The following is a 13,788-nucleotide window of genomic DNA, read 5'->3' on the forward strand; positions in this document are numbered from 1 at the left end:
TGCATGAAGCTAGTGCAGTGTTGCTAGAGAATGGCATCGATGAATAGCTTTTGTTTTACCTGCATCTCTGAAAACTCTGATTTTTAGGTTATATTTTGAAGAACTGATCACATGGAAGAGAATGGTATCTTGTATGTGGTCTTCATTGCATGTTCATTGTATGTGCACTTAATTGCACCTAAGAGTATGAAAATCCTGTCCAAATCCTACTTTTTCAATGACTGTTGCTTCAAAGAAAACATTCAACACTTGCACGTCAGCTTCCCAACTTTGAAATGGGAATTGCAAGGCGAATTACAGCTGTCCTGTGCCACAGTGTTATTCTGTGTCTGAGTTAGTCAGTGTTTGGAAATCACTTTCAAGCAGTAAAGTGCTACCTTTTTAATAGCAAAGTTGCCCTTTTCCTCAGGAACCCTATTCAGAACCTCTCAACCTTGACAATAAATTGAAATTGAAATCTTTTGAGTACTCACATGAATACATTATCTTAATTTTTTGAAGGGATAAGATTTTATGCAGAAAGTGATTTTGAATATTTAGTAACACAACTTTAGCTAAAGCTTTTTCTCCCATAATTATGGTTTTTAATACAATTCTCTCACTATTTTAGATTGAAAATGAGGAAATATCCTTTGTGTCCAATCCTAAATTGCCTCTGTTTTTTGCTATCATTTCAAAGGATAAGGATCTAATTCTTCCTTCCCCTGTATACTTTGTAGTCATTTACACATGTAAAATGCTATCGTTCTCTCCTGGAAACACCCCAAATGCAAATTACTCTACAAGAGAAGCTAGCATCAAACTCAAGTACTGCAGAGGGTAAGGGCAAATGAGCAGCCTAACATAAACAATCTGGAGAATGAGCTTAAAGCCAGTAAGTACTAATCCATGGTTCTAAGTGGTCCTATCCATGTTCACAGCCTTACCCTATGGCAAAAGAAAGGTACCTGACCTGTGGAGGAAACTGAGGTAAATACCTCATACTCACTGCCGTCTCAAACACACAAATAATTCTATAAATGAGCTTCTGATCTTACCATTTGGCAGTTCTTCCGTTGGTCCAGACCCTCAAACTAATCCACTGCAAATGTCTTCTAAAAATAAAACTGCAACTTGTGTAAACTCACTGCACACATGACCTAATGTATATAAAAAATCAAACAGTGGCTGGCAGTCAATTTAGCAGGACTGGTTACTGAGCACACTTCAGCTGTGAGCAAAGCCAAAGATATGCTAAAAACAGGCTTGCATAGCTAGTCCTTGTTCCCAGTTGCAGACTCTGCCTGGGCCAACCTGAGGAGATGGGCTCAAGGAGCAGCTTACTGCTGTCTAACCAGAGCCCAAAGAAATGGGTTGGGTTTGGTTCCAGCCTTTATATCTCCTGACCATGGCCCTTCTCCCCTTTGGTGCTCCTCTAATTAAAAACCTGCTCCTGGGGTTGAAGGATTGCGGGGTATAGGTGTCCCTTTCTGGAAGTTTTCAAGACGAAGATAGATATGGCACTTAGGGACATAGGTTAGTGGGTATGATGGGGGTGGTTTGACATTGGACTAGATGATCTTAATGGTATTTTTCAATCTAAATGATTCTATGACTGTTTTGGGCAGTCAGGTAGAGTTCTCAGTTGTAGGACAGGCCCAGGCCAGCTGGGCTTTATTTTCCTTTTAGAAGAGTCAGTAAACTCCCAGCCCCATGGTGTACAGGGCTGTCAGAAAACATCAGCCAGAAGGGCTTTGCTGCTCGCTGCCCCCCATGTACTTCTCTCAGTCTGGGACAGCGGATGGGCAGAAGAAGCAATTTGGCATAAAAATGGGAAACAGACAAAGTGTATTGTAAATGTGGCCTCTGAAAAAGAGATATGGAGAGAGAACAGAAAAGCAATTACTTCAGAAAGCCAGGTTACTCCTCACTCCAAATTAGCAGAGTTGCTTGAAAAAAAACACAAACATAGATAAACCTTTTTGTAGCTCAGCTGATGCCTTTGCTAAAGGTGCTCTGCTGCCAGTGAAGCAGCAATTTCCTATGAACGTGCTTGGTCAGGTCTCAGTGCACAGGACCAGGATCTGTGAGTCAATGACATGGGGTGTCCCCAGTTTTAATGAGATCTTGGAAGGATTTGGGTGGGAAAGACACCCAAATCTGAAGGAGGCCATACTGCCACTTACTGAAATCCTCAGTGAAATGGGACAGCCATTTTCTGATCAGCCATTTCAGAACCTGGTCAGGTCAAAACTTGGCCCTGGTGATATTTTTCCCGGTATCCAGGTGCCTACACAATTGCCAGACTTCCCAGGTGACATAGCTAAGTCACTGACCACCTACGCTTCTCCCTGAAGTTTGTGAAAGTTATTAGTACTCAACAGCTTTCAGGGCCAGGCTTGTGATCCTCACTTGAGAAGTGGTTGAGATATCTAGGAATAATTAATACACGTATCATAAATGCATTTGATCCTCTCTTGATGTATGTGCAAAGAAGTATTTTTGTGATGTGGCTCCTTGCCAGTGTTCCTGAGAAAGTCACAGATGCAACTTTCCGTCTATAAGTTGATAAAACACTATAATTAGGTTCTGAAATATTTCTAAATCTCCTTCTGCGGTAGTTAGCCCCTATTTGTTAAGGGAAAAAAAATAAAAAATCTTTCCTTCTGAAGCCCCAAACAAATAGCTTGGTTCTCTGTCCCCATGACGGTGGTGTGTCATAAGGCACCAAAAGTTATGTGCCTCCTCCTCCCAGAGCTCTCGTATGAAAAGTTTGCAAAAGGGACTTTGTCAGATAGTTTCCTGACTTGCTTCCTAGCTTTCATTTTTTATTTTACTGCTGTACTAGAACAAATGTTTTGCATTTAATATTAAAGTTTCTGGATTATTTCTGATCTCATTAGATTAATTCCAACTTCCTGCTCCTTAGTAGCTGATTTGAGTGTATCAAATTACGTTTGGTCTATTCTGGCAACGGCCCCAATTAGCCAGTAACCCTAATTTGCTACTTGTCCTGTCTATCTCTCAAAGAACAAATTGAAACACGACTGTCTCATATGTCAGTTCAGGTCTTCTATCTTTCCTTTTGCTCCTATCTTAACTGATAGGATTTCCTTTTTTCTTTGCTGTGCTCATGAAGGCCTCCAGATTTACTGCTCTTAAAGTCAAAGTACTTTGTCTACAGATCAAGTACAGCAAAGACAGCAGCAGTTTTCAGATTATCCTGCCCATCCATCTCAGTCCTGGAGGAGGCCAATTTATGAAATGAGAATTGGACATTCTCTGTGTCTGCCTCTTCTTCTGCTGAAACTGCGGCTGAGGAACAGATCACTGGCTATTTCAGGGTCTAAAGGTGGCAAAATGAAAACCTGGACTTCAAAAAAGCAGATTTCAGCAATTTCAGAAGGCAGTTAGGCAGCATCTCTTGGGGAGAAATTCTGAGTGAACAAGTGCAGAGAGCTGATGGCTGTATTACAACAAATTGGCCACTTGTCTTACTGCAAAGGAGCAGTACAGCTTACAGTTAAACCTATATAGCTTCATCAGGAGCACTTCATTACTTGAAATCCAAAAAAAAAAAAGGAGTTTTGCAAATAGCAAAACCAAGGCAACAAGGCAGTGCAAACAATATTTCTGAAATAAAACTCCACTGCTTAACTGACACAGAGAACAAATAAAGTATGACAAAGAGATGTTTGCAGTATTCATTGCTTTTTTGGTTGAATCTTCATTAGAAAAAAACCCACCATAAAGTAGCATTCAAGTTATTGAATAATGCACTAACTGGCTCACAAATGCTTGTGTCAAATTGAGAAGGCATTTCATGTTGGATTCTACAGGGGAATTTTTTCCTTGGGACTATTTCTGTTCACTGTCTTCATTATCGAGGTGGATGATGGAAAAGACTTCATATGCAGCAGACACCAAGCTGGGAAGGAGCTATAATGAGTTTGGAGGACATAATCAGAAAAAGAGTGATCCTGATGAGATGGAGAATTGATCTGGGCTCAGCGAGATGGAATCATTCTGGGACAAGTTGGAAGTATTACACATAGAAATCAAATGCGTACATACTGATTGCACAAAAGTTGCTGAGACAGCAGCACATGAGAAGGGGAGCAGGCATTTTGGTGTGCCACAATCTGAGCAATCTGAGCTGCTGTTTTAACGAAGGTGAATCTTTGGGTTGGAGGTGTTAGCAGGCAGATAGCATGAGAACTGCTGACATCCCACCTGGTCACCTGGTCACCTGCCCACCTGGACAACCCACATGTCTGGATTTGAATATCATGCCAGAGGCCATCAGGGCAAAGCAAAAGAAAAAGGAAACTATTAGGGATTTTTGTTTTGTCTGGAAAATAGTTGACTGAGGGGAATCGTCAGAAACTGTTTTTTTTCTTTTCTTCTTGCCTCCTGCAGGCTTAATGTATAGCAACATACCCTTAGAGTAGGTGTAAGCAAAAACTGTAAGAGAGCTGTGTGTCCTGGATGAAGCAAGGAAGGAGATTACTGCATTGCCTTCACTAAAAGCTTTTCAGAGCAGATGAGAAGGCATAGGCAATGGCCAAGCACCTCTCAGGATATCTCTGATCTCCTTCATGAGCCAAACTATGGGACTGAGAAGAGACTATATGACTTTGTGGTCCATTCCTCCTTCCCAAAGCACACCTAATTACAAAGCATTAGTGTGTGTCAGGAAGCAGTGTAATAGTGATTAAAATAACTCCACAAAATAGGAAATAATACTTCTCACTTGTATGAGTCATGGGAGGTTATGGCAATACGATGCTCTGTAGGTCACCAATTTGTCCGTAGTAATCTGCAGCGGGGAGTTAAACTGAAAGAGATGACAGAAGAGGAGTCAAGCTGGGATAAAACTGCATATGAGGAAAAACTGTTTACAGGGACAAGATGAGCCCTTTCCCCCTTCAGGAGATGAGCATTGGCCTGGGGATGAATACATGCTTTCCAGAGCTCCAGGTCTGATTCTTGGCAAACATCATGGAAGCTGTCAGGAAGTGAGATTCAGCTTCAGAGTGTGCTATGAGACTGAGAGAGATGATGGAGGCCAGGGCAGCACCAAGAGGTACTGCCAGTGGAAGCTAAGAGTATAAAGTTGAACTGGATCATGGCCTCAATAAATGCCAGAGACAGACACTGGATGGATTTTGTCAACAAAAAGGTGGTGAATGCAAAGAGCCTGAGTTTATTGACTGTGAGATGTAAACTGTTTGCTCTTGAGACAGAGGGTCGTTTACTGGTTCCTGCAAACCTGAGCACAAGCAGACCTGGAATATCCCTGACAGGGCATGGAAAGGCTCAGTGGGACAACGTAAACTCCTGTCCCCAGGCAAAGGATGGAAGCTGGCCTCAATCTTCATCACACTTATTTCTCATGATTTGTGTTTGATAAGAAAATAGACTTTATCCTAACGTTCTGGCATGTATATTGCCTCAGAATTAATTATTCATATAGGATGGGACCCGCAGAGCTACTCTGGGGAAGAGAGGAGTCCCAAGGAAATCTGAGCATGAGTTTTCAACTGCTCAGTTTATCCCCACTTTGGCTGGAGTTATTCCTATAAGGCAGTTATTGCTTTCAAAGCCAGTCCTGCTTTTTTCCCTGTGCCTGAAAGGCCACTCCCCCAGTCCTGTGTATGTGCACCAGCTGGCTCTTTTCCAGGCACTGCACAGTGAAGAAATGCCTGCTTGCGTACCTGCTGCAAGCTATTTACATCTCACTTTTATTGGCAATAAATTAACTCTGCAGAAGAGCTCCAAGCAACAGTTGTTCCGAGCAAGAAGGGAGTTTGGATTCTGTGACAGCGTTTAAACAGCCAGCCCTTATCATCACAAATGGAGGAGCGCAGGGAGCTTGTTGATGCAAACCAACATCAAGTGAACTGTGGCTGCCAACAGAACAGCTTCCCATGTGAAAACCCTGAGTGCCTTCTTCATGACAAGGCCACAGAAAAGCCAAATCAAGGACAGCAGCTTTTTTTCCCCAAACCAGCTGTTAATGGAATAAGTAATTCTGCCTTTCACATTTCACTCACTTTATATGCATTCTAATTAATTCTGTCGGGGAAAATAATTGGCTCAGATCAGGTTGATCCAACTGAAGTTCTAAATAACTTTGGTTGAATGGTATTTATATTTTAGAAACTAGCTTGGGTGAAATGCTCACATGCTCAGCATACTGAGCCTGTGCTAACGGCATAAAAATAATGCTGTGGTCCATCAAGTGGCATTAAGTCCCCTCTATAAAAAGACATCCAGCTGCCTCTGAAGTGCAGCTCCCTGTGGAGCTGGAGGGGAGTAGAGCAACCTGTGTCTGTGCTGAGTGGTGGGCAGCACAGGCACATTGCTTGCCGGGGAGGTGGGATAGGAATTGCCCTGTGGAGACAGAGTCTAAACACAGGAGCTGGTGGGCAAAGATTTGGAGGATGTAGTCATGTTGGGACAGTGCCAAGGCAGAGATCAGGCAGTAGGAGGGAGGGGCAAGGATTTCAGACAGAGTTGGGAGTTCTGGTGTATGGAAGGTTGAAAGGAGCATTACATGCAAATAAAAAGCTGGAACTGCTCTCACCTGAGGGACAGAGATAGCACCATCAGAGACTGTGGACCCAGGTGCTTGCAGAGAGATGTCATTCTAGCAGTTGGACTGCCATGGTCAGTATGTGAACGTACATCCCATGAAGTGGGATGCTCTTGTCCTTGGTTATTTAAGGCATGAACATCTTGACTTAAGAAACACACAGATGGACAGCAGGTGTTGCTGTGCTGAAGGTCAGAGTTACACTAAAAGTACCTTCAGTTGTCTTCATCCTACAGTTTCTCTGTGAACATTTGGGCCAATGCTTCTCTCCCTCTCCACCTGAGAAATGTTAGATCTGAAGCTAGATCCTCACTCTGCAACTCAGCTTTCATCTCCGCTTGCCACAGCATCAGCCCACTCTCTTGGATCCTAGAAAAGCAAATTCATCTTTCCATCTGGTCCTCTTCATCTCCTTATTGAATAGGTAGCATTTGCCTCAGATGGCTCGCCTCATACTGAAGAACAACATGTTTCACACTGCACGGAGTGTCACAAAAGGCCTTATTTCCATCAGTGAATCATGTAAACTGGCTCTCCTGCTGCAAACCTACTCCGCTCGCCTGTGTTGGCTGCGGGGCTCCCTGGGGAAGCCTGGGTAAATGAACAAGTGTGAAGTGCAGTGCCACAGCCTTCTGCACTTCCTTTCTCCCCAGTGCTAAAAATAACGTCTCGTTTGTAAATAAAGCAGCTCCCAGACTATTTTTATAGTGCTTTGCAGATGCATTGGATGAACAAGCCCACATCCTGCTTTCCTCCTGCACCCCAGGTCACACCCAGCACAGGCAGCTGCTGCGCTAGCTGTGTCAGATCGCAGCATGCAGCCAGCGTGTTTCCATCCTGCTCTGGAGGAGCCACCCTTGCTAATGAGAGCAGCTTTCATTCCAGCTGAGTTTCCAGTTTCTCTCCCACTACCAACAGGACCTTCATGGGAGCAGCTTCTGATCATCACAGTGAGGACAACCGCCTGCAAGAGCTTGCTCCCAGGTAGAAGGCACAGACCATTTAAGCACTTGGCACTGTCACATTCAGAGCCAAACAAACAAACAAACCAACCAACAAAAAAAGGGCCAACTGGCAAGGTTTGCCACCACCAGGGCAATTCTTGCTATTGCTAAAGAGCCTTCATCACCTTTCTCAGCCCTACAAAGTACCGCACTGACGGGAATGTTTCTTTCAGCTAGCTCCTGTGTTGACTCTGTGGTTAACTTCCCACAGAAGTCAACAGTTCTGAAATTGAATCAGCAAACAAAAACATGGGAGGGGAGTGACGTAACATTCAGCCCACAGGCTGCACCATGGGCTACTCCTCTGTGTGTGCCTGCTGCAGGAGGTCAGGCTGTGAGGCAGCACAGAGAAAGGCTGCTCAGAGCTGGTGGCTGTTCCTTTTCCTTGCGAGCCTAGAGGAGCAAAAGGGATTGTAATAAAGCTACTAAAGCTAATGAATGGTGATTGCAGCAATCACAGGAGGAGTGGAGCTAGTCTTAATGTGGCTAATTTGTATACCGCTAGCAATAAAATCTTATAACCTAGCATGCAGTGTGGAAGTGCCTGAAGCTGTAGTACTGTATCATGTAATACTGCCACTTCTATACCTGAGTTAGCTTTGCTGATGCTGTCCCAAGTGCATGCAAAAATGCCCCTAGCTGGTCTGCCTGCAGTGAGAGTGGGTCCAGCACCAAGAAAGCACCAAGAGACTGAGTTCCAGCACCTCTCACATCTTTCCCGCAGAGCACTGAAATCAGCAGGTACCTTTAACAAGCACTTTGAGCCTTCCACAGGTCCTAGAGCCTAGAGGAATAAAAAGCAATTTGCTTTTGCTAAATTCACTGTGAAGGAGTGGGTCAAACAAAAACCTCTGGCAATGATGTGAAAGGGATCCAATCTGGAAGGAAGGCTGAGACACCCTGCCACCCTTCCCAGGACCCTTCCCAGGCCCCCAGCTCCAACAGCTGAAGCAAAGCTTGACCATGGTGCACACAGGATGAGTTGGATGAAATCCTATGACCTGTGTTAGAAATCAGGCACTTTCTGCCTGAGTCCAGGAAAATAACTCAGGATTAAAGAGTACTCTATCTCAGGAAATCTCAGTGAAAGCCTTACTTGGTTCTTACTTTCACTTAAGAATTTACCCATTTCACCCATCCATCCCTTCCTGCACTCAGTTAAAGATTTATTTGGTTTCTCCCTCTCTCCAGGCTTAATCTAATTAAACACACACACATACACACACACACACAAAAAAAAAAAAAAAAAAAAGGAACTTTATTCATGTGAGTGTTCTAGAAACTTTACTCAGGAAAAGTGCTGAATACACGAAAAAAATAGAAAAATTTTTACGTGACTAGGGTCTTTTTTTTCTGGGATTTTTTCCTTCTTGCTCAGCAAAGCTCTTTTTCTCTTAAGTAAAGGAATGGCTGAAACCCCACACTTTGGTGCAGAAAATTTAAGCTCTATAAAATGACAAAAACATGAAATGTTATTTTATCGGTTGCTGAATTCCTTTTCCACATTGGGAGCATTTCCATAGAAGTGATTAACAAAATAAAGCCCTGATCCCTTGAGTTTAAGAAGCTTTTAAAATGGCAAATTAAGCTTTTAGACTATAAGTTAGACATAGGATTGTCTGGCAAGGTCCATGTGACTTCCATTTCCATATGCATTATGATACCATCTTTCATCTTGAACCTATGTACTTGCATAATAGCTTTTCCCTGGGAACCTTTCCTATATTCATTATCCAAAATAAATGGTGATCTCACGATCAGGTATTTCATACTTTCCACCATTTCTCCTTATTATTCAGAGTGTGTCTTAAGCTTATTTACAAGCCATGATTAAAACTGTGCTGCGGAGGAAATGGGCTGCAATTTCCAGATTAATTTTTTCTGCATAACCTTTTGTGGTAGCGTCCAATTGCTTCCCAAGTCTTCATGGATTTGTCTAGACAGCTTCTGTGTGAGGTCCTGTGTCTGCATCGCTGCTGGAGGTAGTGGTGTTAGAGAGAGGGTTGGGAAACAGGAATGTTAAGAAAGGGCATTCATAAGGCAACATGGAAAAGAAGGAGAAGTGGGACATTAGTCACAGTACTGAGAACAGAAGGTCAGGACAAAAGAAGGAGTCAAAAGGATGACAAGAGTTGGTGAACAGGGGCTCTGGGAGGGATCCTGTAAGAGGCTTGGTGGCTGCACAATGTTGTCTTTGCATGAGGAGACAGAGTGCTTTCCACCCCAGTAAGTTGCTCACCACACTGCAGTAGGTCTACTGGTACAACCACATCTTGCTTGGTTCCTCCCATCTCACTCCTAGAGGTTACAACTGCACAGAAACACAGAATCATAGATTTGTAGGGGTTGGAAGAGACCTCTAGAGATCATTGAACCCAACCCCCCTGCCAAAGCAGGCTTCTTACAGCAGGTATACAGGTACCCCATCCTTCCCATTCCACCCTCCAAACTCAATCATGTTTTTTCTTATTTGTTCATGGCTGTTCTGCTCAAAGCACACTTCAGCCAGCAAGTGAGAATGAGGGGAACACCTCGGTGCTGGGAGAGGCAGGGGTTAGCAGGAAGGTTTCTCGTTGTCTTTCTCACACTGCTGCCAACTGCACTGCATATTTTGACATCTCCGGTGGTTTTAGCTTAAAGAGCTATCACATTTTGTTAAGATGAAAGAAAAGCTCCTTTAAATACTAATATTTGCAGAGCCACATAGGTAGATGGCAAATACAAGTTGAATGTTCTTTATCAGAGTGCACTTTCAGTGTACCTTTATGAACAGGGTGGGTTTGTTTGTGCACTGGGCAAGGGAGATGCATGTATTTGTTTGCATTTTAAGGCAGGTAGGTAACTCTTTCAGTGATAACAGAATTCCTGCTTTTCTGATTCTGTTACTCTACTGTTTTTCTGAATCCAATGCCTTAAGTTTTAAACCTGATATGAGGAAACACTTTCAAGATTGAGGCTTGGCCAGCAAGCTGCCAAATAGCTGTATTTCAGCAGAAGTTAGTGTTAGGCCTGGGTGACTGTGTCCCAGGGCTAAGCTCCATATCACTGCAATACTGTGGTAGAAAATGTCATATTGGATGTATGGATCAATGATGTCATTAACAAAGTGGCCTTATGCAGAGGGGAGTCAATGCATGATGATGCCCAAAGGTTTTCCTTAAGAGCAGGTTCTATGGTAATGACTGGTAATGCGGAGAACAACAGAAAAAGGATTTTTCCAGCAAGTCCCCTGTGACTGAATTTCCAGGAACAAAAGAACTTGTCTCAAGCTCATGCCAGTGTTTGTGTTACCTAATATATGGACAATATCAGGAGGAAGGCAGCCCTCCCTGTCACTGATGTCATCAGCACGGGTTCCCTTTCTCATCTTGCTTCCCACTAGGCTTGTGGCCAGTGTGGGCACTCCTGAAGACCAGGCAGAGAAAGGCAAACAACAGGTCTGAAGAGAGGATTTGGCACAACGAAGATGTGAGCAAGGCTTTACCAGCAAGCCATAAACTGCTCCCACAACGTCTCCTAGCTGGCAAAAGGCACATCTAATAGACTGAGTGTGTACATGGATTCAATGATTTGAGAATCTCTGTCCCTATTATGAATGCACTGAATGAGGTAGAAGCTCAGGCTTTGCAAGGCAAAGATAAAATAACATTAAGATCTAATCTTCTCTAGATTCCTACAAGCATCAGGGAAGATGAAGGATTCATGATGGGTGTTTATTTTCCTATAGATTTCTAGTCGTACTTCCGTTGCCTGCTATTACATACATATATGGTGTTTGTTTCTCCTCCACTCTAAAAAAAAAAAAAAGAAGAGAGAGAGAGAGAAAGTGAATTGGGGGGAGTCCAATTACTGGAACTTAATTAAAACAATTTAAAAATGACTTAAGCAATTATCTAACAAGTGATCTCTACGGTAGCAGCTGTACACAGACAATTTATTAGTTAGTGAGGCCAGTCCTGTTTTTTTAATATAAACAGACTAATTAATCAGTGGTTAACTCTTATAATGACCACTTCTGGCATTTAATTATTGCTGCTGTCATCAAGCATAATCATTTATTTCCCAGGGTTATTATACAAATTGCCAACAGTGACCAGTCCATGTGAAGTTTAAAGCGCTTTCCCAAATTGTCTCTCATTTCCACATCCTAAGGACTTTTTTAGAGCACATATTTTTCCTAGTGTGAAAAGTTCCACCCAGCTTTTTAGCTCGGTGGCAAATTTCCAGGAATGCTGAGAATTTTCTGGGAAGAAAATCTTCCCAGTTCTTCCATGCTTTAGTTGTTGGAGCGGGAAAGGAGAAAGAAAAAGTGTTTATTTCCCACATTAGAAATCATACAATGATGGCACCATAGAAGGGCTTGAAGGTTGGAAGAGACCTCAAAGATCACCTTGTTCCATCCCCCTGCCATGGACAGGGCTGCCACCCACCAGATCAGGCTGCCCAGGGCTCCATCCAACCTGGTCTTGTACACCTCCAAGGATGGGGCATCCACAACCCTAAAAGAAGGCACAGATACTTAGGTAAGGCACAAAAATCTCGGAGGCAAATCTGCCTGCCTGGAAGGTCCATCTGTGGCCACCTGAACAGGTGCAGAATGCTGACCCAGTTTAAGGCATGTGCACAGGGACCTGCAATTACCCAGTCCTGTGCACATTTCTGGGAGTTAAAGATTTTTTTTACAGATTTAATAAGCTTGAAATTCCCAGCAACAGATGCCAAATTTGATCATCTCGCCAGAGCTGACAATAAAGAGGTTCACACAAACTCAGTGGGAAAGAAAGCAGAGAGAGCAGAGGAGCCATTAGCGTTGGGGCTAGCATGAAGCAATTGCAAGCGGCAGTCAGTAGGGCAGTAAAAGCTAATAAAATCTTGATGTACAAACCAGACTAATCAAAGAGCAGGTCCGTGTATGTATCTCCAGCCTCCTTGGCCTTCACGCAGCAGCAAGTGGGAATAGCTTGATTGCTTCTTTAGATAAATGGATCCCAAGAAAGCAATACCCGAGCATCTCTGTCAACCCACTGGACTGAAACAAGACTTCAAAACTGCTGAAATGAAGCAAACAGCTTTCTCGAGTTTTCAGGCTGTCAGCTCTCCACAGCCTAGTGATAGAAAAAGCCCTGGGTTGGCTCTGAAGATCTGAGTCAGCATGGGGGAAGAGAGAGGCTGCCTTTTTCCGGAGCACGCCTTCTGCAAAGGGCAAACAAACAGCCTTGTGCTCTGCCCCACAGAGCAGGGGAGGAGAATGAGTCTGGACCCAGCCCTTGTCATGCAGATGCAGTGTGGAGCTACCAATGGAGACTTATGCCCAATATGCCCTGGGGAAAATGGAAGCAGACATGGGACTTTTTTGCCCACATTTTCTATGACCAGACTTCTCTCCAAAGCCAGACTCTGGCTCTGACCACACAGTGAGTAATAAAGGAACATTTTTTGTGGAAAACGTATTACAAATGATGTCAAAGCACTCCTGTTGCTGCACTCCACAAGTGCCACCTCCCTGGCCTCAAGAATGGCAGACCTGGTCCTGCAGTGCTCTAAATGAAGAATACAGGCCAGCAGAGTCACATCAGTGCTGGAGAGACAGGAATTAGGCGAAAAAGCTGTGATTTGCAAAGCACTGGCCTATTAGACAGCCTGCATTAATCTGATGAATGCAAAGGGAGAATAGGTAGGTGTTGCTGTAATAAACCTAAGCTAGTAAAGACCCTAAATCCCCATCTGCTATCAGCACCTTTGTCTAATTCTTAGGCTGAAGACACCCAGTCTTCCCACTCCATCAGATGAACTCCCCCATGTCTGCACTTGAGGGAGATTAGATCACATCTGGGGATGAGTGGGTCTGCTTCCTCAGGGCTCCGATTACACATCAGCACTGGTCATGATAGGACTGAGCCCTAATGGAGGCATCCAGCCCTGCTCCTCCACCAGCAAGGGCAGAACGGACGGCTTTAATGAGCGCTTTGACCTGAGACTGCTAATCCTGGCAGGGAAACAGTATTAAGTGGCTGAGCATCCAGATCTGGGGTTAACTCTGCTTCCATCTAACTCAAACAGCAAGCCCAAAAGGGAAATGAACAGCAGCTTTTCTGGCTGAAAGCACTGTTTTTGTTATTTTTTTGCTGGCTGGTCATATTGCAATAAAGTAGCATATGGCCTGACAGCAGAGGCTTTACTACCCAGCAGTGCATGCATACACAGCTG

General features: G+C 43.7%; 1 long non-coding RNA gene across 3 annotated transcripts; it reads right to left on the minus strand.

Annotated features, from left to right (window-relative positions):
* Window positions 1-8,731: 8,731 nt before the first annotated feature.
* Window positions 8,732-12,773, minus strand: LOC146544945 (uncharacterized). Of its 3 annotated transcripts, XR_014882148.1 has the most exons (4): window positions 12,467-12,773; window positions 12,012-12,080; window positions 11,346-11,372; window positions 8,764-9,892 (listed from the first exon to the last, which is right to left on the minus strand). It is a non-coding gene; the product is annotated as an uncharacterized LOC146544945 (long non-coding RNA). The 3 variants fall into 3 exon arrangements; XR_014882147.1 differs by having other exon boundaries at window positions 8,732-11,372; window positions 11,972-12,080; XR_014882146.1 differs by having other exon boundaries at window positions 8,733-11,372.
* Between the last annotated feature and the right edge of the window lie 1,015 nt (window positions 12,774-13,788).

The sequence above is a fragment of the Meleagris gallopavo genome, chromosome 2 (assembly GCF_905368555.1).
Source record: "Meleagris gallopavo chromosome 2, MGAL_WU_HG_1.1, whole genome shotgun sequence".
Lineage (NCBI taxonomy): Eukaryota > Metazoa > Chordata > Aves > Galliformes > Phasianidae > Meleagris > Meleagris gallopavo.